Source organism: Balaenoptera physalus (assembly GCF_965194825.1).
Source record: "Balaenoptera physalus genome assembly, chromosome: 21".
In the NCBI taxonomy this organism is placed as follows: domain Eukaryota; kingdom Metazoa; phylum Chordata; class Mammalia; order Artiodactyla; family Balaenopteridae; genus Balaenoptera; species Balaenoptera physalus.
Window position 1 is genome coordinate 18,961,626 of NC_138902.1, and position 23,554 is coordinate 18,985,179.

At 40.6% G+C, this 23,554-nt stretch overlaps 1 pseudogene across 1 annotated transcript; it reads right to left on the reverse strand.

Annotated features, from left to right (window-relative positions):
• Window positions 1–2,796: 2,796 nt before the first annotated feature.
• LOC309651576 (calpain small subunit 1 pseudogene) lies at window positions 2,797–22,766 on the reverse strand (annotated as a pseudogene). The gene is made up of 2 exons: window positions 22,728–22,766; window positions 2,797–14,086 (listed from the first exon to the last, which is right to left on the reverse strand). The product of its transcript is annotated as a calpain small subunit 1 pseudogene (transcript).
• Window positions 22,767–23,554: the final 788 nt, after the last annotated feature.

Here is a 23,554-nt window from a genome sequence, read left to right on the forward strand (position 1 = left end):
GTACCACAGCAATTAGGCAAAAAAAAAAAGAAAGAAAGAAAGAAAGAAAAGGAATCCAAATTGGAAAGGAAGAAGTAAAATTGTTCCTGTTTGTAGACAGCATGATCTTATATATAGAAAACCCTAAAGACTCCATAAGAAAAAAGCTATTAGAAGTAATAAATGAATTCAGTAGAGTTACAGGATCCAAAATCAACATACAAAAATCAGTTGTGTTTCTGTACACTAACAACGAACTATCTGAAAAGGAACTTAGGAAAACAATCCCATTTACAATAGTGGAACCTTATATTACTTATACTTCATGTTTTATTTTTTTAGTGGCTGTTCTGGGATTTCCAATATACATCTTTAAGTTATCAGAGGCTGCTTTCAAATATTATGCAACTTTGCATACAATGTAACAACTTATAATGGTATACTTTTTCTTTCCTCCCTCAAATCTTTGTGCTATCTTTATTATACACGTTACTTCTATATATGTTATAAACTCCACAATGCATAATACATTGTTACTACTTTTGCTTTAGACAATTATCTTTTAAAATGGTTAAAAATAAAGAAACGTGTCTTCTATATTTATCTTCCTTTTTACCGTAACTGGATATCTTTACTTCTTTGTGTAGAACCAAATTTCCATCTGGTATCATATTCCTTCAAACTAGAAAGCTTCCTTAAACATCCCTTGCAGTGCAAGTCTTTTGGCAGTGAATTCTCTTAGCTTTTGTTTGTCTGAAGAAGTCTTTATTTTATTCATTTTAAAAAGATATATTCATTGGGTAGAGAATCTGGGTTGACAATTTTTTCTTTAAATACTCTGAAGATGTCACTCTACCATTTTCTGGTTTGCATAGTTTCTGAAGGGAATTTTGCTGATATTCTTCCTTTATATGTATGTTTCGCTCTCGCTGCCTTCAAGATTTTCTCTTTATCCTTGATTTTCAGCATTTTTACTGTGACATGTTCTGGTTCCGGTTTTTGTTTTTTTTTTTAATTCTCTGGAATACTTGGATCTGTTTGTTTTCTTTCATTATATTTGGAAAATTCTGTGAATTCCTTTCGACAACATGTCGTAACCAGCAAGAGAACCTTGAATTGCAATGGATTGAAGCAAAGTAGAAATTTGTTTCTCTCTCATAAAAAGAGTCAGAATGTAGGCAGTCCAGAATGTTCATGGCAGGTGGATCATTATCAAGGGCCAAATTATTTTTATTTTTTGTTTTACAACATTTTTACGGTGCCTTAGGGTCTAACATGGGTGCCTGAGCCTCAGTCATTATTTCAGCATTCCAGCCAGCAGAAAAAAGAAAAAAATGGGAGAAGGGAGAAGAATGTCCCCTCCCTTTAAAGACACCTAAGAAACGTCCTGGAAGTCTCATCTGATAATTCTGCTTATGTCTCTTGGATAGAACTGCCCACACTGGACACAAGGAAGACTGAGAAATATATTTTTTGTTCTGGATGGCCAACTAGCCAGCTAAAACTCAAGAGGTCTCTAAGAAAATAATAAGGAATATATAGTAAGGTAGGAGGCGGGTAGCAGTCTTTTCCACAGCTGTGCATGAAAGCCGTGTCTATAGCCTTTAAAACCTACAGATAGCTGGTGTTTCAATTACCTATTGCTGTGTGACGACCAATCCAAAACATAGTGGTTAAAAATAACAATATTTTCTTATTTCTCATAATTCTGTGCTTGGCTAGGCTCAGTTGGATGGTTTTCCTAATCTACATGGTGTCTGCTGAGATCACTCATGAGGCTGATTTCAGAGGAGAGCTTGGCCAGCACTGGAATATAAAAGACAGCTTTGCCCATGTGTCTGGGGTCTTGGTAGGGAAGACTGGGATCTCCAGAAGGCAGCAATATCTCCTTCTTTCTCCATCAGGAGAGCCAGGTCTCTCTACATGGTGGTGAAAAAGGCTCTAAGAAGGTAGGTATAAGATGCCAAGTGTCTGAAAGCCTAGGTCCAGAGCTGTCATGATGGTACTTCTATTGCATTCTATTGGTCAAAGCAAGTCACAAGGTTATCCCAGATACAAGAGCAGGAGAAAGAGACTCCGCCTTTGTATCGTAGGTGAGGCAAGTGCACAGAATGAGAGGACGAATTGCTGGTGGCCATCTTTGGACTCAGATCACTACTTCACTTAGAGATTCTCTGTAGGCTAGGAGTTTGCTGAAGTTGTCTGTACTTAGAATGAAAAGAAGAGAGGAAACTCATAGGTGGTTGGGTTTATGCACAAGAGTAAGAATCACTGGCTCACTCTGGTATCACTGCCGGAATCCCAGCAGACAAGATCTTGGAAGCGGCACAAAGAAGTACACATAATTTCTACATAGAGAAGCTCCTAAAACAACAAAATTACTCTCAGACAGTGTTGTCAGCAGTTTAAACTGGTATAACCTTTCTAGGTAATAGTCTTTAAAATGTGTGTCCCATTGACTCAGTAATCCCAATTTTAAAGACTATCTTAAGCACATATTTTAACAAGTGTGAACAAAGATGTGTAATGCAGTGTTTTGTATATGGATGCAAAACTGGAAATAATTGAATATTTATTAGAAAGGGGAGATTTATTTAGAGGGTTAATAGAATACACTGCAGTTTTAAAAAATAATACAGTGTGAAAGGTCTTCACCATATCTCAAGTAAAAGCAGCCTAGAAAGGAGACTATAAAATTGTATGTGTATAAATTGTATATAATTTCATTTTTTTTTGCAAAATTATGCATAAGAAAATGTCTGGAAAGATAAATATTAACAGTGGTCATATTATGGTTTCTATTACTTTTTCTCAGTTGTATTTTCTAAACAAAATTTTTTTTTTGCAATAAACAAGCATTATTAATGTACTAAAATAATATTATATACAATACTAAATACTAAAGCAGTTGCATAGTATCCACTTGGCTTGGTTTATGTTTTCCAAACATAGCCATGTGAGTAACTTTATGTGAGTTCTTGTTGTTCTTCCCAAGGAACAGAGAATTATATTCAAACGTTCCCTTTCTGGACATAATTTTAATTTGTGAGCCCGGCCATCTGTGTGAGGCTTGTTGCATCACTCTTTACTAGAGGTTATTGTTCAGGCTTTCACACTTTGGACTAATTACAACAGAATAACCTTGAAGTTATCACCTCTGATAGCAAAAGAAAGCAAGGTCCTGGGAACCTGAATATCTTCTAAACCAGCATAGAAAGGCAGAGAACCAAAAGGAATGAGAATCAGGGCGTAAAGATTTATTATGCTAAAACATCATTTCAGAAGGTCAAAATTCCACATTATTTCATTAGGTTTGAAGTAACTCATGAAGGCCTTACCACTTATCACGTGTCCAGTTTAGGGAGGTTGTTAAATGAAATAGGAGGCATGTCCCCTGGAGAAAGAGAGAGAGAGAGAGAGAGAGAGAGAGGGAGAGAAAGGGAGAACACAGACACAGGAGAAAGCCACCAGGAGCCCTTACAAAGCAACCCACCCACAGACACTGACACAAGGGTCCCAAGCAGGCAGAGTTTACAGAGAGCTCATTTTTAATCTTCAAGACTCAATCCAAATTCTGATCTTCTTAAAATTCTCTCTAACCTCTGCAAATCTAACTATCATCATTGTAATACTCCTGTCTTCTTAATGTAAGGGCTGGCTATCTATTTGATACCATCTAAATATTACTTTGAATTTGAATTGGTATCTTCAATATTCTACTTTGGGTTGTTACTTTTTTTTTCAGTTTTATTATGAAATCATTTATATTAAAATTTACATAAGTAACATTCAAATATATTTTCATCAAAATGCAAAATAATAAAGATTAACATTGTTGAGCACTTAGTCTATGTCAGGCATTTAAAACAATTTACATGTACTTCTTCAATTCTTGAAACAACTCTATGAAGTAGCTTGTGTTATTATCTGTATCTTGCTTAAGGAAAGCAGGGTACACAGAGGTGAAGTAATTTGCCCAGAACGTCTCCAGAGCTAGAACTCTTAACCTCTATATTATACTATTTCTCATTAATATAAGATAACATGGAATAAAAATGGGAATGGTACCTGCACAATTATGTGAGACAGCCCTGCCTCTGTTAGTCTCTGGTCATTTGTCTTTCCAGAGCTTTATCTATTCATTTGCATGTTCATTTACATGTATGAGTACCAGGTATGAGTCTCACTCCATAAACTATGCATGTACAATGTAATTTTTCTATAACTGAACTTAATTGGTCTAATTTTCTTACGGCACAAACATATTCTTTTTTAATTCCACATCTCCTTGACACTTTTTCCTGGGTTGTCTGTAGGTTCTTCAGGGGATCCCAGGTACTACATTATGGGGAACCATCAGGGGTCTCCATCCTGAGACATCCATAGTTCCATCTGATCCTTATTCAGAAGGATCACTGTTAGTGACGGAGAGGCCTCTCCAGATCTGTGTCTTCCTTAGCTATTCCTGCATCCCTCAAAAGCAGATTTAAAATTATCCCACTGTTCCCAAATACCCCTTGGGCTGCAGTAGGAAACGAGGTGGGGCTGCAGAAGGCCCTTCACCACCCAAGCACTCCTACTCGAGTGCTCCTGCATCCTCTTGCAGCAGGGGGAGTTCTGGGGCCTTGTCTTAGAACCCTTACCTGGGAAGGTCCATGGAGAGCAGCCCAGGGTCACTGGCACTGGATTCCTCAAATGTTGCTAGAGTTTCTATTATTTCTCTTCTCCTCTCCCCTTCCTCTCTGACATGGTGAGAGGCTCCATCTCAACTGGTATGTAACTCGTTTACCTTATTTCTTTGATGCTTTTATTCTCCCACTTCGGGGAAAAAATTGCTCTGATTGTGTTTTACCAAATCCTCAAAACTCAAAAGCCAAGATTTAGAAAACAATTATAAGGTTTCACCAATATATGTGAGGATTGTGATAGGATTCTTTTATGTAATCTTTATCAAGCTATGGTGGCATCCTTTTACTATCTTTTGAGACTTCTACTATTATCAAGAATGGGAGTTGAATTGTATCAAATGCTTTCTAAGCATCTATTGAGATAACCATATATTTTTCCTTATATACGTTCTAAAGTAGTAAATCACATTAATAGATAAGCATATATTCAGTCTTCTGCATTTCTGAGAAAAGGTCTCCTTTGTCCTGAATGATCAGCCTTTTCATATGCTGGTGGCTCATTCAGTCACTGAGATTTTGAAAACCCGTGATTGAGTTTGAGCATTTGGTAGGTGCCTGACTCTGATCAAGTCACTTAATTTTCATTAACTTTAGTTCCCTCAAGTGCAATATGAGTACTTCCATTCTAGTCACAAAGTAGGTGTTAGGATTAGGTAAAATTGTAAAATTCCTATACAGTAAAAAAAAAAGAAAAAGAGAAAAAAATGTTGTACAGATATCATTTATTACTTCAGGTGTTCAAGAGAACTGAGTGATTATACTTGTATCCCCCAGATGGTAAGCATGAGCTACCTAGCATGCCATTAATGAGGATGAACTAGTGCTTTAAATTACCACTTTGTGCAACTCTCCTTTTTTCTAGTAGCATTGGCTCCATCCACCAAATGGGTGAGGAGCCCAAGGCACACAGGATGATAAGTTAATTTTCCCTAAGACTGCGTCAATGTTAGAAATGCTGTCATGGCTTTGTCTGAGGGTCCAGGGATACCGACCAATAGTTCTTGGTTAGTAGCTGGAGCTACTTCTTCAAGAATAAAGACTGTATTTTGATGGGTAGAAAGAAAATGGCCCGTGGGATGATATTTTGAAGGTTGACCACTAGATGGCATTATGAGCCTATCAGAATTGTTTTAACGAGGCATTTATTCACCAGTTAAATACTAATCAGTTAAAGAAAGATATTAGTAAATGGAAGTTAATGATAATAACAGCACTATCTTTGAGAAAGCTGTTTGTCCTCCTTGTCTGAATATCAGCTAAAGGTAGCAATAATATCTAGAGACAATGTTATTTAGCGCTCATTTCAAAACAATCACCTCCATAAGGAAAATAATTACACTAAAGCAAATGGAAAGGATATACTCTTAGAAACAAAAAGTCAGTGAAAAATTCTATCAAAAAAAAAACTAAACATATTTTTGTTCTCAACTGAATTGCCTAAACACTTTGTGAGATAAATGAATTCCAAAAGAGTTTAGATAACTTGGCTTAAAAAGGAAGTGGGTAGGGTGACAATGAGGAAATAATTTTAGGTTTAACTCAGAGAGGTCTGCTTCTTCTGTCATCTCTTTGGGGTTGCTTTTGGCAACGGAACACTTAGATGGATGGAATTTAGGTAGTAATAAGAACAAATATTCTGATGATTATTAATTCTTATTTTAATTCATATTAAATATCATGACAGGAAGTAACTGAACTTAAAGCTAGGACTTCTTTGTTGGGGACACTGATAGTAGCATTTACTCACGCTAAACAAACACTGGCTTTTCTGGTTTATTCTTCTGCTTTCCTATCATCTCATTTATCCCCTCCATGCATCTCCACTTCCTCCAGTACACCTTTACAGGTTTCCCCAGCTATCAGAAAGTAGAGTTCCTATGGACCCTTTCACACACCACAATGCTGTAAAGCAAAGAAGCAATTACCTTTGGACATATCTTGCAAATGGAGGCACAAAATAAATGGAGATAAACCACAGATGCTCACAGACACAGTTCAAAGCTATGGTGGCTGTTTGCTGAGATCCTGAGTGTGGTTCTGGGGAAGGAGCTTGACGGGGCCATTCTCCCTATTCTGGGTGCACAGATGCCTCTACTAAACCTCAATGCAAAACAAATGCTGGGGTCTTCCCTGGTGGCGCAGTAGTTGAGAATCCGCCTGCCAATGCAGGGGACACAGGTTCGATCATTGGTCCAGGAAGATCCCACATGCCACAGAGCAACTAAGCCCGTGTGCCACAACTACTGAGCCCGCACGACACAACTACTGAAGCCCGCGTGCCTAGAGCCCATGCTCCGCAACAAGAGAAGCCACCGCAATGAGAGCCCTGAAATTATTCTGGAATTTCAGGGGTTTTTGGTTTTCTGTTTTTGTTTTTTAAATACAGCCCACAACGAAGAGTAGCCCCTGCTTGCCACAAGTAGAGAAAGCCCACGCACAGCAAGGAAAACCCAATGCAGCCAAAAATTTAAAATAAAAAAAAAATTAATCTAAAAAAACCCAAAAAAACAAACGCTGAACGCTATTTTTGCTTTTTACCTTTTATCGTAAAAGCGAAAATCCTCTTCAGATTTCTTTCTGTTAGAGAAAATAGGTACTAACGCAGGTCTTTCGTAAAAGCAAAGTGGCTTAGAGAGAACTTTTGAAAATCGGGGGATACCTGCACTCACTCTCATAGTATTTTAAAGAACGAAACACCTCTCTCTCTTTAATCTCTTGAGAAAGAAAGAACACTCCCAAGTTGGCAGCTCACACTGCTCAGAGTGAAATACAGTGGTCTGTGGGTGCCGGAATCATGCCTGGAAATACTGTCCCCAGTACACACATGTATAACATCAGCTGTAAGTATAGCTTGTGTCTGGTCCTCAGTCCTACTTGGAATGTTTGAGATGATTGCCTATTAGGGATCACTTTACAACTATGAAATAGTAGACTTTTCATCAACAATTATTTCATAATTTATATACATAGACAGGCTTGATAAGGAAGAGACCAATTTCTAATGGCCAGGGAGTCTTAGGAAAGAAGAAAAAGGAGAAGAAATACTCCCAAAGACTTACTAGTGCATAGTAATCCATTATCTAGAGCTGAGATCTGATAGAAAAGTTCATAGATGTCAAGGATTCTAAGAAAATATGTTTACACAGTTTTCTTGGGTCACATTTTTGGCTTCAAACTTTATTTCACGGTTTTCAGGAATTCTGTCTTCACAGTGAATCAGTAAATGGTCAACATTTAAGACAGGCCAATCTTCTGAAATCAATCAAAGTTCAAGTAGAACATTCTTAGTCAAGTGTTGAGTCATGCTGACTAAGAGGCAATGGTGCAGGGAGGTGGGAGAGAGGATTGAGGCACTCACAGAAGTCACTTGAATAACAATAGCTTCATTCTAGGACTGGAGAGCTCTCTAGGTCCAGGAGTCAGAGTTCCTAACCAATGGGAGAGACAGAAGCTTGAACAGCCCCCTTTATTTCAGTGGGAGAAAAATCTCTGGAATGTTATTTGCATAACTGTGACCTCAATTCAATACAACACGTCCAAGCAGGTAAGACAGAATCCACTATACTGGAGGTCGAAGTCTCAAGGGTATACTTTTAACATTTCCATTACAGAAATTCTTATCATGGGATAATGTTCTTATCTACACAAGGTGAGACTATAAGGTAATGTGATTCATTTAACAAAAACAACAAGCATAACAGAATGCATGCAATCAGATGAATGTGGGCTCTTGTCTTTGGAGAATAGATTTGAATTTTGGAAACAGCCAAAATGTCAGTAGCTTGGAGGTAGTGCAAGGGAGAACTCTTAAAAAGCTGAATAATTGGGAAGATTGAAGCTGCAGTGCGCAATCTTTTTTTTCAAACAGGAGCTTCTTTTGGTTTTCACAAAGACCTTCCCTGCCTGAGGTAAGGTAGCTTGAGACAGAGAGCTGTTATTTGTGATATGGTCATGTGTGGACATTCCATGAGAAAGAATGCACAACTTGGAGAGTCAACTTGATAGACCTTGAAAAGACTTAGTACATGATAATTGCACAGACTAATTGAGGATGTCTATATCTAAAGAATTGAGATTTTGAGTCACATTCTGTTATAAGGAATTCCAAGGATCCACTGAATTTATCCTATTCATTCTGGAATTTCAGTTTTCTTTGTTTGTTTGTTTTTGTTTTTATTAATACAGCCCAATAGTCTAGGTATATGTTCTGAGATTATTTCTTAATGTGAAATTTGCCTTATTCTTTGCATTTAGGATAATTGGATTTGGCTTATAAGAAACATGAGAAAAGAAGATTTACAAGCAACCTATGCTAGATTTAAGATCTTCTACAGAGAATTGACTTAATGTGGTCTCCATCTTCTCCACTGACAGAATCCCATGATTTGGACTAACAGAGCAAAATGAGAGAATTGGGTTAGATATAAAAGGTTTCTAGAAAAAACTCTGAGTCTTCTGCCCTGATGCTCTATGAGTAGGAAATGTGATAATATAGCAGCCTACCCAGAGAGCTTTAAATTCCATGCTGCCCATTTTCGGAAGGAATGATGACTTCCCACCTGGAGAGTCATTATGTTCATCACTTACGGAGGCTGGGTACTTGGCAATCTCGGCCAGAATATTAGCTAAGGATACCTGGGAAATAAAGGAAAGCCTTCCTTATTGATATTTGCAAATCACAGCAAGTCTTGCTGTGGCTTTGAGTTATATATCGCCTATATGATCTATTGTAATTAGCTATATATATGACATATAACTGTACATATGACACATATGCACATGACGCATATGTGTAGATGTATATTACCTATATGAAAGACTATTTGGAAAATTTTCTTTTCAAGAAAGTATTTCTGTAGATTTGGAGACAATTTTCTTGCTCCACAATTGTGTGTTTCTCTTCTTATTCAAAATACTCTTCCGTGTAAGAAAGTGACCAAGGGGACTTCCCTGGCGGTCCAGTGGTTAAGACTCTGTGCTTTCATGGCAGGGGGTGCGGGTTCGATCCCTAGTCAGGGAATTAAGATCCTGCATGCCACGCAATGCTGCCAACAAAAAAAAAAAAAGAAGAAGAAAAGAAAGCGACTAAAATGCAGTTGTCTTCCTCATCAAAGGAAATTAGATTATTTATATTATAAATCTCCCTCTCTCCACCGAGTCAAACAATATTAGTCTCCTGTTTCATACTAAAACAAAGAGCCTTCAGGAGCAGGAGTGAAGGGGCCACAGGAAAGAGGTACACTGGAAAGAATCCTGAAACGTGGGACCCATTTCCACCTTTGCCCTGGAGCAGCTGTGTGCCTTTGGGCAAATCATGTGACCTCTTAGGGCTTCAGCTTCCTGGTCTGTAGAATGTAGAGTTGAACCAGAGAGTTTCTTAGGCGTGTGTGCACAGAAGAATCACGTGTGTCTACCCAGTGTGCACAGAAGAATCACCTACAGTCTTCGAAAGAGATGAGTCCCTTGAAATAGGTAATGGTGTTTTAAACCCAGAGCTTACCACAGGACGTGACACGTAGTTAAGGTTGCCAGATTTAGCAAATAAAAACCCAGGATGTTCAGTTAAATTTGGATTTCAGATAAATGATGAATACATTTTTAACATGAGTATGTCCCAAATATTTATCTGACAACCTGACACATAAAGGAAGTCAAAGTTCGTTCGTGGGATGAACTTACATCATCAAGCCTCTACTGGTGGGAATTTTAGATGAAGAATGGGAAGTGGTAGGGGATGTGTGTTTCAGTGGTTTTTCGGTCATAGCACATGGGGAGTCTCTTGCTTTTTTTTTTTTAAGCTTTATCAGCCTTGATTGGAGTACTTTTTCAACCTTCGACAAGAACTATATCAATTGGAATGCTTTAGACTGTGAGTAACGTATACCTCAATTAAAATAGTTCAAACTATAAGGAAATTTATGGATTTACTTAACAAGAGGTCTGGAGCTGAGATGAAGCCATCAAGGACCCAGGTGTTTCCATCTTCTTTCTGCTGGGACATCCTAGGTGTGTTGGCTTTCACCTTCAGGACATTCAGAGGGAAAAAGGAAAAAACAGTATTTTTTTTTTTTTTGGCCGTGCCATGTGGTTTGTGGGACCTTAGTTCCCCGACCAGGGATCAAACCCCTGCAGTGGAAATAGGTGGAGTCCTAACTACTGGACTGCCAGGGAAGTCCCAATACATGTACCTTTTTAACTGAAGGGAAAGGAAAACATTTCCAAGGGATTTCTATCTCCAGAATACTTCCCGTTCAAACACATTGGCCAGAATTGGGTCACATGCCCGTGCACTAGCCCAAAGGGAGGCTGGAATGCAAATTTCAGATGTTTTCACTCTTCCTGGTAGGAGGCAGGTTCTGTAAGTAATGAAGGAAATGGTTGGAAATAAATATTGTGGAGGCAACTGAGTGTCATCCCTAACCATCACATCTGGGATAAGCCTCTTCTTTTTTTTAAGCCTTTTCTTTTCAATGACTCCAACACACTGATGGATTCTTGCCTGGTGGACCAGTCTGAAGGAGCGGGGAATGCCTCAGTTTTAGGTGTTGTTCTTTTGAAGGCCTTTATGCATTAAACCCTGACCCAAAACAAAGACACATTTATGTTGGTCCCAACATAGCCCTTTAAATGTGTTCTCCTTTAGCCAGAATGATTAGAACTTCAAATTTCACAATCCCTTTCCTTTTTGCCCAGAAAAATATTTTTTAAACTTGAAGAATTCTTTTTCCCATTATTCACTTCAATATTTCATGCCAAGCATATGGCACAATATCCCATTGAGTATACGCACAACAATCTTAGAAGAGATGGCAGAATCCTCATTTCAGAGGGGGCTTTCTTTCAGTTGGATTTCATCCAAATGTACTTTCATTCTTAAGTATGCTATTAGAAGGAAGGTAAAACAGATAATGATTTTCTTTTGATGCTCAAGATTGCCCAAGATTTTTAAAGCACTCTGCACACTGATTTTAACCTCTCATCACTTCGATCAGGTGAAGCAGGCCAACGTGCAGTGTTTCAGTGTGGGGAATACTTAACTAGTCTCAAGACCTGCAAAAGAGGTTTGGCCCTGATTTTCACACAATGTTATATACTTTTGTTCACCATGTAAATGGGGCATGTAACTGGGGTAAATTCTTTCACAATGCTCCTAAAGCACAGATATTAAAGTGCATTTTCTCAAAGCTTACATAAAATTCCAAGTGGTGTACAAAATAAGTTTTAAATGCTACATATGGAGAAAAGAGAAGAGAAAGAAAACTAGTATTTAATGAGTAGCTTTGCTATTCAAGACATGATGCTAAATGTCTGACATCTTTACATTTATATAATCTTGAAAACAACTTTTTGAGTTATTTTACAGGCTATTGATTCATCCAAGGTTATACAATCTAATGAACATCAGAGACAGAATGAGAATTACTGCCAAAGACTATTCCTGCAAAGGAAGCGATGTGGAGTTTTTACAAACACACACTTGTAAGGTAGTTTTTCCTTAGTCTTTATCTTTGCCTGTTTATTAAAATAGAATTTCTGTTTAGGGTTGAGTTGCAGAGCAAGCTTTAAATCCAAAACAGCACTCTCATGATCATTAGCAGGATATCCAATCAGAGATATTTTCTTCAGAAAGATTTGTACATTTTCTCCTGCCCACTGGTAAGGATAGGCATGTCCTTTGGAATTCAATGCATTACACATTCCAAGCATAGCAAATCAATCATTAATTATTCTCAGGAAGAGTGTTCAAAGTTCTCTTCCTTCTTTGGGTGATATGATAGAACATGAAAAACAAAACAAAAATCCTGGGTACTTAGTACTTAGGTAGTACCTGATCAAATATCCCATTTGTTACAGGTCCTTCAATTTCTACACTGTTCCATCACTTCCCGAGACAAAAAGGGGGGAAGACTATGGATTTCTGTACTGAGGGAACTTTTCTGACCTAACTAAGTAAATCTGAATTGTAGCACAAAATAGCAGTCTTAAAATCTTGAGCTGTATGTTAGTTCTTCAAAAAGGCTTTGAGGTATGCATGAGTTTATAGTGACTGCGAAAAGTTGTTGGACTTTTTTTTTTTTTTCAGAGAGAGCAGCCACTGGGGTACATTTATGTCCTTTTGGGCCTGGCAGGCTGGGAGCAGAATACAGACAAAGGCACTGGGGCATATGGGCCTGTTATGGCCTGGAGTTCGGGCTCTCTGGGTGGTAACTGAATGGGTATGCCAGGGTGTGTAGGGACTGGACTGATCCTCCCAGAACTGAGAGAAGGGCCCTTGGGGTGTGGAAGCAACGCAAGTGTTGGACATGGCACAGGTGCGGGAGAGGGGTCATGCAGTGGGTGTGAGATCGGGTGCGCTGGCCTGGGGTCACCCTCCGGGCAGGGCGTGGTGAAGCTTGTTGGGCCCTGGCTGTTGACGGAGAAGCTGGATGCCAAGGGCTGGGAGAACTGAAAGGCCCGTGAAGGCGTGACTGCAGACAGCCTCAGGCCTGGGAGAGACGGAAGAGTCCAAGGTGAGTCCTGCGGCGAGGCGATGAGGGGGCAGGTCTGGGGCTCCCATTCAGGAATACATGGTCAGCTGCAGCCACTCCTGGCTGTCCACCTGGATTTGTCCGGTGCCACGTCTGTCAAGAGGTCTGAAGGCACAGAAATCTGACCAGACAGCTGATGAAGCTGTCCACATCCGTGTTCCCTCCCTCATCTGAGTAGCGTGCGATGATCCTGTCGTAGAGATGCTCACTCAGGAGGAATCCTGCTGCCTCCAAGGTTCCTGGGGAGTTCACCGCCGCCCGTGGCCCCTGAACGGTCAGCGTCAAACTGTCTGCCACATTTTGATGTTGCTCCGCAAGCACTAGAATTCCTCGAAGCCCAGCTTGCTGGTCGTGTCACTACCCATCACGGTCACCATGATGCAACAGGAGTCAATGCCCAAAACCATCAGTCTTCAGACCAGGAGGTCGGGTCGCGACTTGGTTGAGAATGTTCGTGAACTCTGTGGCACTGACCTCCACGTCATCTCTAGCCAGCTGGGCAAAGACTCTCCGGCACTGCCGGACCTCCTCACTCTGATTGGCCTGGATGATGGCGTAACGGGTGCGAGGGGCGGGGCTCTGCGTGTAGCGCGCAGGCGCCTCACGGGCGGCGCGAGTATCCCGGCCGGGATGCGCGTGGCTGTTCCGCCAGCCCCACGGCGCTTGGCCCTGCTGTCCTCTGTACCACCCTCCCCACCCCGGCCACCGTCTCCCCCTGACCCCAACCAGGGTCCCCCCTTCTCCCCCCTCGCCCTCCCGCTCCTTCAAGAACGAGTTAACCAGGACCGTGGCTGTGACTCGAGATTCCGCCTCGCTCACACGCTCGCCGGTCTGCTCACGTGTGCAGCATCCCAAGCGGTGGACTTTGGGGGAACGCTGCTTGAGAAAACGCTAAAGAAAATTAAGCAACAAACTCCAGTTATCTCCAGAAAAAAAGAAGAAAGGAAAAATTTAAAGGTAAAATTAAGCCATTAAAAAATTTGCTGCCTAAAGGTTCTTTTACGAGGCCTGTGGGTTTTCATCTTTCTGTATGCCAGTAACTTAGACATAGTGTTTAATTTGCTGCTTTATGGTAGAAAATTCGTTGATTCAACAATGATTTGTTCAATAATAACTTATTCAGCAACTTTGTGGTGAATACCAGACGTGGATATAGGGGCAGAATAGAACTGTAAACTGGGATAAAAGACGGAAGATGCCACTGCAAAAAAGCCAGGTACCAAAATTCAAGAAAAACGATAGGAATTCATTCTAAGGGATTTATTCTTCAGCGCGGCCCATGAATGCCAGGTCATCCATATAATGTCCCACCCACTGATTATACAAACTGAACAGCGAGGCCCAAGGTCCTTGAAAATTCTCCTCCCTTAAAAATAAATGCGTCTACATTTGTTGCACATTTAACAATGTGCAAAGAACCTGTGAGAAACGTGTTTTTGAATAGAGCTAATAATAACAAGGAGTATTAAAAAGTGTGATGTTGGTCCTTTAAAATTGTTTTAAGTCAAAGATCATCTGCTAGCATATGGATTTCAACTTCGCTACCCTAAAGAGATGGCTTCAGATTACAGTGTTTAAAAAATTTAGTTTACTCTCTGAACTCCAATTTAATATTAACTTTCGCTTAGAGAAATGTCTTTTTTTTTTTTTAGTTATTTTGTGTCCCTCATGACTTTTAAAGAGGAGTCTTTTTTTTTTTTTTTTTTTTTTTTGGCTGCGTTGGGTCTTCGTTGCTGTGCGTGGGCTTTCTCTAGTTTTGGTGAGTGGGGACTACTCTTTGTTGTGGTGTGCAGGCTTCTCATCGCGGTGGCTTCTCTTGTTGTGGAGCACCGGCTCTAGGCGCACGGGCTCAGTAGTTGCGGCACGTGGGCTTCAGTAGTTGTGGCTCACGGGCTCTAGGGCGCCGGCTCAGTAGTTGTGGCACACGGGCTTAGTTGCTCTGCGGCATGTGGGATCTTCCCGGACCAGGGCTCGAACCCGTGTCCCCTGCCTTGGCAGGCGGATTCTTAACCACTGCACCACCAGGGAAGCCCGAGAAATGTCTTTTGAAATCTAACCTGAGCTAAAGGAAAACTTATGCTGACCATTCCTTTTGCCGGAGAACCATTCTTTGCCACTCTCAGTGTTCCCCATCTTGATCCTTCTGGTGTCTATTTCTGTTTTGTTTCTGAGCTCAGAGAGGGTCAGAGTATGATCCGTTCTTCCTCTAAAACCCCAGCATCACCTAGAATTGCAGACCAGGCAGGCATACAGCAGACCTGCCCACACATGCCATCAGTGTCAGGCTGACTCAGACCAGAGAGATCCTTCTTGATTCTTCATGAAAGAGTGTGTGAAGACTAGGCTTGTACCCTGGTTCATTACAGAGTCACCTTGGCTTACACAACTAAAAGAAGAGGGTCCCTGATGGCTCATGAAACCCGGAGGAAGCCTGACCTTAAAAATGCTAAACATATGGATTACAACTGAACACCATATTGTCCCAATATTCAGAAAAGTGATGAAAGATTTTCAGTTTTAATCCCAGTGTTGGTCTCCTGAAGACACATAGAGTTTCAAATAGTGCAGGCCTTACCCGTGAATTTTTTTACATGAACTTTTAGCCAAACAGCTGGTAAACAGGTTGCCTTGAATTCATTCAAACATCTCGTTATCTTTTCAAAGTTTCCCTTTGAACGTTCATTTCTCTGCTAGTCTAACTTCTTATCACTAATTTCTTCAGTGGGTATAAGGATCATACTCCTTGCTCCTACAACATTATGCAAATCTACAACACTCCTAAAATGAAAACCACAGTGCTAGACTTGCTGTCATAATAGAGACTTTTGAATTGTCATAAAAAGACTAATTTAGTCTCTCTCTAATTTAAAACAAGACACTAATATATTTTAAGGATTCTAGAAAAGAGGCATTGCTATTTTCACTCATTGTCCCTGACCAGTCTTCTTTAAGTCTTGCGTCTGTTTTCTCCATGTTTTCTTAATCAAAGTATATCCTATTAAAACTGGGAAGCAACCATCCTAGGTTAAGATTTCGATACATGTTTCTCTCTTTTCCTTGCCAATGTATTTCTCTGATTGTCCCTTATTTCCCATAACATTTAATACCCATATAATGCAAAAAGCTCACCATGTTACCTAATGGATTTGTACATGTACATATGGTACCTATCTTGAAACAGTTTTTAATTTTATATAGCTGTGCAGTCAGCTGCTGGTTTCTACTGCTTCTGGAAACCTTGCCAGACCATCTGCAGACCTCTAATACTTCTGACCAGAGGGTAAATGGCAGGAATTAAGTGTTACGACCGTATTCTACAAAATTTTATGATTCCAGTGCCCTAACTCAGAAGCAGTACTAACTGGCCTTCAGAAAGAGACAGAGGTTAGCAAGACCTCTCCTTCAACTACAATAATGCTTCTCTGAGTCAGCAAATATTATTGACACTTGAGTAGCAGAGCTCAGACCCTACACAAATATCAATCATCAGCTGGTCAGAATAACAGGACTGGGTATGTGGACAGCAGCAGAAAGATTGTCTAGATGCTGGGCACACCTTCTTGGAATCAGGAGGAATTACTGTGACTGGCTTTGGGAACACAACGAATTTTAGGATCAGGCTAACTAATTGCAGCTTTAAGGAATCCCCACCAGCAGCAAATACTCACTAGACCAGGGGTCCTCAACCCCCGGGCCGTGGACCAGTCCTGGTGCGCGGCCTGTTAGGAAGCGGGCCGCACAGCAGGGGGCGAGCGAGCGAAGCTTCATCTGCCTCTCCCTCTGGCTCCCCATCGCTCGCATTGCCACCTGAACCATCTCCCCGCCCCCCTCCCCACCACGTCCGTGGAAAAACTGTCTTCCATGAAACCGGTCCCTGGTGCCAAAAAGGTTGGGGACCTCTGCACTAGACTGAAGGAAACAAGCTAGTGTAGCTGACCTTCTGTGTAGCAGGTGACCTGAAGGTGAGGGTGTGCAGGGCACCTGTGAGACCTTGTAGACCAGTGTTTTTTGTTTTTTTTTTTAAATCAGGTGATTTTCTTTCTTTTTTTTAAACATTTGATTTACTTTTTATTTATTTTTTGGCTGCGCGGTGTGTTAGTTGCAGTGCGCGGGCTTCTCTCTAGTTGTGGGGCACGGGCTCCAGGGCACGTGGGCTCTGTAGTTTGCGGCAGGCGGGCTCTCTAATTGAGGCGCTAGAAATTAGTAGTTGCAGCACGCCGCCTTACTTGCCCCACGACATGTGGGATCTTAGTTCCCCGACCAGGGATTGAACCCGAGTCCCCTGCATTGGAAGGCGGATTCTTGACCACTGGACTGCCAGGGAAGTCCCTGCAGACCCGTGTTGATGCAGCTGATCTGAAAATGGTTGTCCCCTTCCTCCTCAATAATCCACTCCAAAGTGACATGATTTATGTATAATCACAGATTCATAGTTAACTCCTACAATTCTTTATTCCTGTCCTCTAACCATTTAGTTATCACATATAACGATTACATCACGTGCTTCCTTGTATAGCGCCCCCCATAAAGGGATGTTTTTGGGGAAAGGACGCACATACATCATGCACACGTGCTGTTGTGTTTGTTGTTTCAGGGGGAGTCTAAAGTTGTTGTGTTAGTCAAGAGGGAACTTCACACTTTTATTTTGTGGGTGGAGTGGTAGAGTGAAATGTGGAGGTATGCATGACAGGAAGGAAAGGAAAATTGACAGCGAATGGGTTCCTTATTCTATGAGACTGCGAGGGAACTGGTGGTGTTTGGAAAGTTCAAGTTCAAATTCCAGAGATTGGTGGTTATATGTAGAGATGTAGGTATATGGAGAGGCATAGTATTGGGCTAGCCTTCCTTTTTGTTTGAAAATCAACTTTATTGAGATATCATTTACACACAGTGTAATGCATCCATTTAAAATGCACAACTCTGTGTGTACACGTGTGGAACTACTGCCACAATCAAGATGGAGAATATTTCTATCGTTCTCCAAAATTTCTTCTTGCTTCTTTTTTGTCCCTCCCTTCTTCTACTTTAGCCCCAATCAAAACAGAGCTGCTTTTTTGTCACAGCTTTTTTGAATTTTCTAGACTTTTATATAAATGGAATCATACTCTTATGTCTGGCATCGTACACGCAACATAATGATGTTGACATTTATTCATTTTGTTGAGTATTTAGCAGTTTGTTTCTTTTTATTGTTGAATAATATTCCACCATGTGCATGTATCACTTTGTGTTTATCCATAACCTGCCGGTGAACATCTGGATTGGTTGCGATTTTTGATTGTTGTGCTTAAAGCTGCTATGGATGACTTCCAGTTTAGGGTTATTGTGTGCAAAACTGTTATAAATACTTGTGTACAAGTCTTTGTGTGGACATATGTTTTCATTTTTTGTGTGTATATACTTGGGAGTGGAACGTCTGGGTTATATGTTTCACTTTTTCAGAAATTACCAAAAAGTTTTTTCTGAGTGATTGAGCCATATAATATTCCCAGAAGGGGTGTATGAGAATTCCAATCGCTCAGCATCCTCACCTCCATTTGGTTTTGTCCATCATTTTAATTATAGCCATTCTAATGGGTGCATGGTGGAATCTCACAGTAGTTTTATATTTCCATTTCCCTGGTGACTAGTGTCATTTACATCTTTTCATGCAACTTGTATACTGTCATTAGTGAAGTGTCTGTTCAATTCTTTCACTCATTTTTTAATTGGATTGTTTGTCTTTTTATTATTGCATTGTAAGGGTTCTTTGTCTTCTTCTTATTGCATTGTAAGGGTTCTTTAAATAGTCTGGATACAAGTCCTTTGTTGAATATATGCTTTGCAAGCATTTTTTACATTCTCTTGGTTGTCTTTTCATTTTCTTGACAATGTCTTTTAAAGACCCCAATTTTTAAAAAATAATTAATTAATAATTAATTTATTTATTTTTGGCTGCATTAGGTCTTCATTGCTTCATGCCAGCTTTCTTTAGTTGCATCAAGTGGGGGCTACTCTTCATTGCGTTGAGCGGGCTTCTCATTGCGGTGGGTTCTCTTGTTGTGGAGCACAGGCTCTAGGTGCGAGGGCTTCAGTAGTTGTGGCACTTGGGCTCAGTAGTTGTGGCGCACAGGCTTAGTTGCTCCACGGCACGTGGGATCTTCCCGGACCAGGGATTGAACCCGTGTCCCCTGCATTGGCAGGCGGATTCTTAACCACTGCATCACCAAGGAAGCCCTAAAGACCCCAATTTTTATTTTGATAAAGTCTAACTTATTGGCATTTTCTTTTATAGCTCGTGGTTTTTCTCTCCTATTTAAGAAATCTTCATAAAACCCAAGGTCACTAAAATTTCTCCATTGTTTTCTTCTAGAAATTTTATAGTACTAGGCTTCACATTTAGGTCTATGATCATTTCAAGTTAATTTTTGTGTATAGTTTGAGTTGACACTTTTTTTTTTGCATATGGATATCCAATCATTCCAGCACCATTAGAAATATATGTGTGGATCTCTTTCTGGACTCTATTCTGTTTCATTGTTCCTTATGTCTAGCTTTCTGTCAATACTGCACTATCTCGATTTTTGTAGATAGCGTAAGTTCTTCTTACACTATCAAGGTCCATCTTGTTCTTCTTTTTCAAAATTGTTTTGGCTGTTCTAGAGCTGTCACATTTCCAAATAAAATTTAGAATGAGCTTGTCAATTTCAGTGAGAATACTGGCTGGAATTTTGACTGGGGTTACTTTGAATCCATCAATCAATTTGAGTAGAATTGAAATCTTAACAATTGAATCTTTCAATGAACCTATGAATTTTAATGTGCTATGAATCAGAACCTTCCAATAAATCTATGAACATGGATTATTTCTCCATGTATGTGATTCTTCCTTAATTTCTTTGAGCAATGTTCTATAATTTTCAGTGACGAGTTCTCACGTATCTTTTGTTAAATATATTCCTAAGTATTGTTTGTTTTTAGGTACTCTTGCAAATAGAATTTTTATTATTTAATTTTCTAATTGTTTACTGCTAGCATACAGAATACAACTAATTTTTGGATGCTTAACTTTGTATTCTCTCACCTTGCTAAATTTACATATTAATTCTAGTAGCCGTCATGTAGATTTCCTTGAGGTTTTCAGCACAAATACTCATGCCATCTGTAAATAGAGTCCAACTTTCTTCTTCTTTTCTGCCTTTATTTGCTTTTGATATTTATTTTGTTTTTTTTTGTTTTTTTCTTATTCTCATTTTATTGTTTTGCACTCAATTTTTGCGCTCGTTGCTCACTGGGGATAACCCACCGCTATGTTAAAATCCCTGATCTGGGGAAATTTAGCAGAGATCTCAAACTAAGGCAGGAATAGGGCCAGGAAAATAGCTGATGGATTAAAGAAGAAACCAAAAAAAGACACTGTGAAGAAATATAGTTAGCTAGAGGCAAGCCTGCAGTTTTAGCCTTGCTCTGCTGCTGCTATTGCTGATGGGGTTGGTCACATCGAGGTCCTTTTGAGCTGGTTGGAAAGAAGGAGAAAATGTATGAGAGCTGTGAGTGAACGGGTCTTAGCTGTGGCTGGAAAACTCTGTGGGCGTTAGAACTCCTAGGATTTTCAAGTGAGGAGGCCAGTATCAGTCCTAGGCCAACATGCCAATCAGATCCCAGTTCCCCCTCCCCTGCACATCCACTCAAGCTGGAGAAGCAGTCTCAGCCTCTCTGCCTCAGTTTCTGGACCCTTCTTTCTTCTCCAACAGTATCATCCTCACTTCCCAGAGACCTTTCCTTCTTCCCCTAGCAAAAGCTCTCAGGAAAGATCTGAGCCCCTTTCTGTGATTAAATTCTGCCCCATCCCCACACCTCACCCACTGTTACGTTTTAACAAGGTGTATCCGAAGATGTTTTAAGTCCTGAACAATGACAGCACAAACACAACAGCAAAACATATAAAGGAAGAAAATAGCATTTATTGAACATCTATGAACCCTATGATGCCCCACGGTTATTATTTAATCATAGTAAGATCTAAAATAGGATTTGTGTCCTCATTATAGATTAAAGGACTGGGGTTTAAGAGGTTCAGCCTTTTGTTCAAGGTCATATAAAAATTGGAGAATAAATTTGAACCTCAATCTGAGTTTAAGTATAGGCCTTTTCCACTGCACTCTTCTGACCCTTCCATATTACTGAACACTTTTTGTGTAATATATTTGCTGACTTATCACTGACTCTACTATACTAGATTGTACATTTCTTGTCTGCAGGAGTGCACTCACCATTATACACCCAACCTCCAGCACAGGGCACGGCAAATGGTAGTTTTTCAGTGCCAGCTTGTTGAATTGATTTAAATACCAAGAGAACCATGTGTCTATTTGCTTTATTTATTCATTCATTAAACAAATACTTTTTTGTGGTTAGACACATAGATCTAGAGTGGAAGTCGCATAACCAAATAAGCAATTAATTCTACACGGTGTTACAAACAATGATACAGGGATGAATAAAATATTGAGGAAACACAGAAAAGAGATACCCAGAATGGCCTTGGGATGTCAGCAAAGGCTCCCTGAAGGAGGAGGGATATTTTGACGTTTGATGTTGAGAATGATGCGATGTGAAAGAGGGAAGATATTCCAGACAGAGAAGGCAGTCATGTGCAAGGTTAGGAGTGAGAGAGAGTGTGACACATTCAAGAAAATGTAAATAGCTCAGTGTGGTTGGGACATAGAAGGTGAGACATGGAATGATGAGAGATGAGGGCAGACAATGAAGTAGGTGTCAACTATGAGAAGATGATTATCATGTTCTGTTAAGGCTTTATCCCAAGGGAGCCACCAAAGGAATATAATCTGCAGATGGCAGAATCTGATTTCTTATTTAGAAAGACCATCCTGGCTGACTTCTTTGTGGAAAATGATGGGGGGGTGGGGGTGGGGAGGACACCATTTGGTAAAGAATCGCTGACTTCTAGGTGAAAGATGATTGTGGTCAAAACAAAGATAAAGAGTATGGGACTGGGGAAAGTGGGTAGATTTGAGAGATAATAAAAGTGAAATGCATAGGATTTGGAGACTGATTAATTTTGGGAGTAATGGAGAAAGGATTGATGAGGATGTCTTAGGTTTGGGGTTTGAGAAAATGGTGGACAGCCAGGCCATTTATGAGCTCTTGAACCCAGGTGAAGTATTCGTCTGAAGAAGAATACCTCCAATAAATACCATCCCAAATGGTGTACCAGAACCTTACAATCATCGTAATTGTTTCACTAAATTATTAGCCTCCCCCTCCCCAGCTAACTCGCCACATCTCTCTGTAACACCATCATTTTCCGAGTCAATTAGGCTGCAAACCTCTTGTGCACCGTTGGTTCCTTCTCTCCTCAGCAATCCCTACGCTTTCAGTTAGTCGCCGAGGCCTGTTCGTCATCCTCACCAATGTCTCTTGAGTCTGCCCTGTCCTTCCCTTCCCACTGCCATAACTGCAGTCTGAGCCCTTATCACTTCATGCCGGAACTATCTCTTAGCTTGAGTAGTTTCTTAACCTGTCTTCATACCTCCAGTTGCTCCCCAGTGCAGTCCATCTGGGACCCCATGCCCGGAATGATTTTCTTTGTACACTGCTTCCATCACCTCTCCCAGCTCAGACGTGTTTAGCACACTGTTCTCTGGACAGATGTCTTCCTCCCCATCTGCCCGGTGTGTCTTATGCATTTCCAGCTCGGGGAGCTTCGCTTGGAATGTGGCTTTCTCCTAACATCTTCCTCTACCTCGCTAAACAGTCTTCCTCCTGTTGGGCTCAGCTCCAGTCCCAGCCTTCATGCGTCTTCTGGGACCATCCACACCATCCCTCTGGCCTCAGAAAGCCTCTGGCACGATGTCAATTTTGTTCACTTTCTGTGTTCTTCTCTGTATAAGTCTTGTCTCCCTATCTGAGCAGTTGGCCTCCCAATGCTGAGTCAGTGGACCGCTCCTCCAGCCTGTGGTGCACAGGCAGTGGAGAGACAACCAGATTCTGATCAGCTCACAATTGCTGTTCTTTTTAATTTATTTTTTTAAAATTTATTTATTTATTTATTTATTTATTTATTTATTTATGGCTGTGTTGGGTGTTCGTTGCGGTGTGCAGGCTTATTACTGCGGTGGCTTCTCTTGTTGCAGAGCACGGGCTCTAGGCGCGGGCTTCAGTAGTTGTGGCTCATGGGCTCTAGAGTGCAGGCTCAGTAGTTGTGGCGCACAGGCTCAGTTGCTCTGCGGCACGTGGGATCTTCCCGGACCAGGGCTCGAACCCATGTCCCCTGCATTGGCAGGTGGATTCTTAACCACTGCGCCACCAGGGAAGTCCCAATTGCTGTTATTTCTTGCTGCCACTTGACTTTGCCAT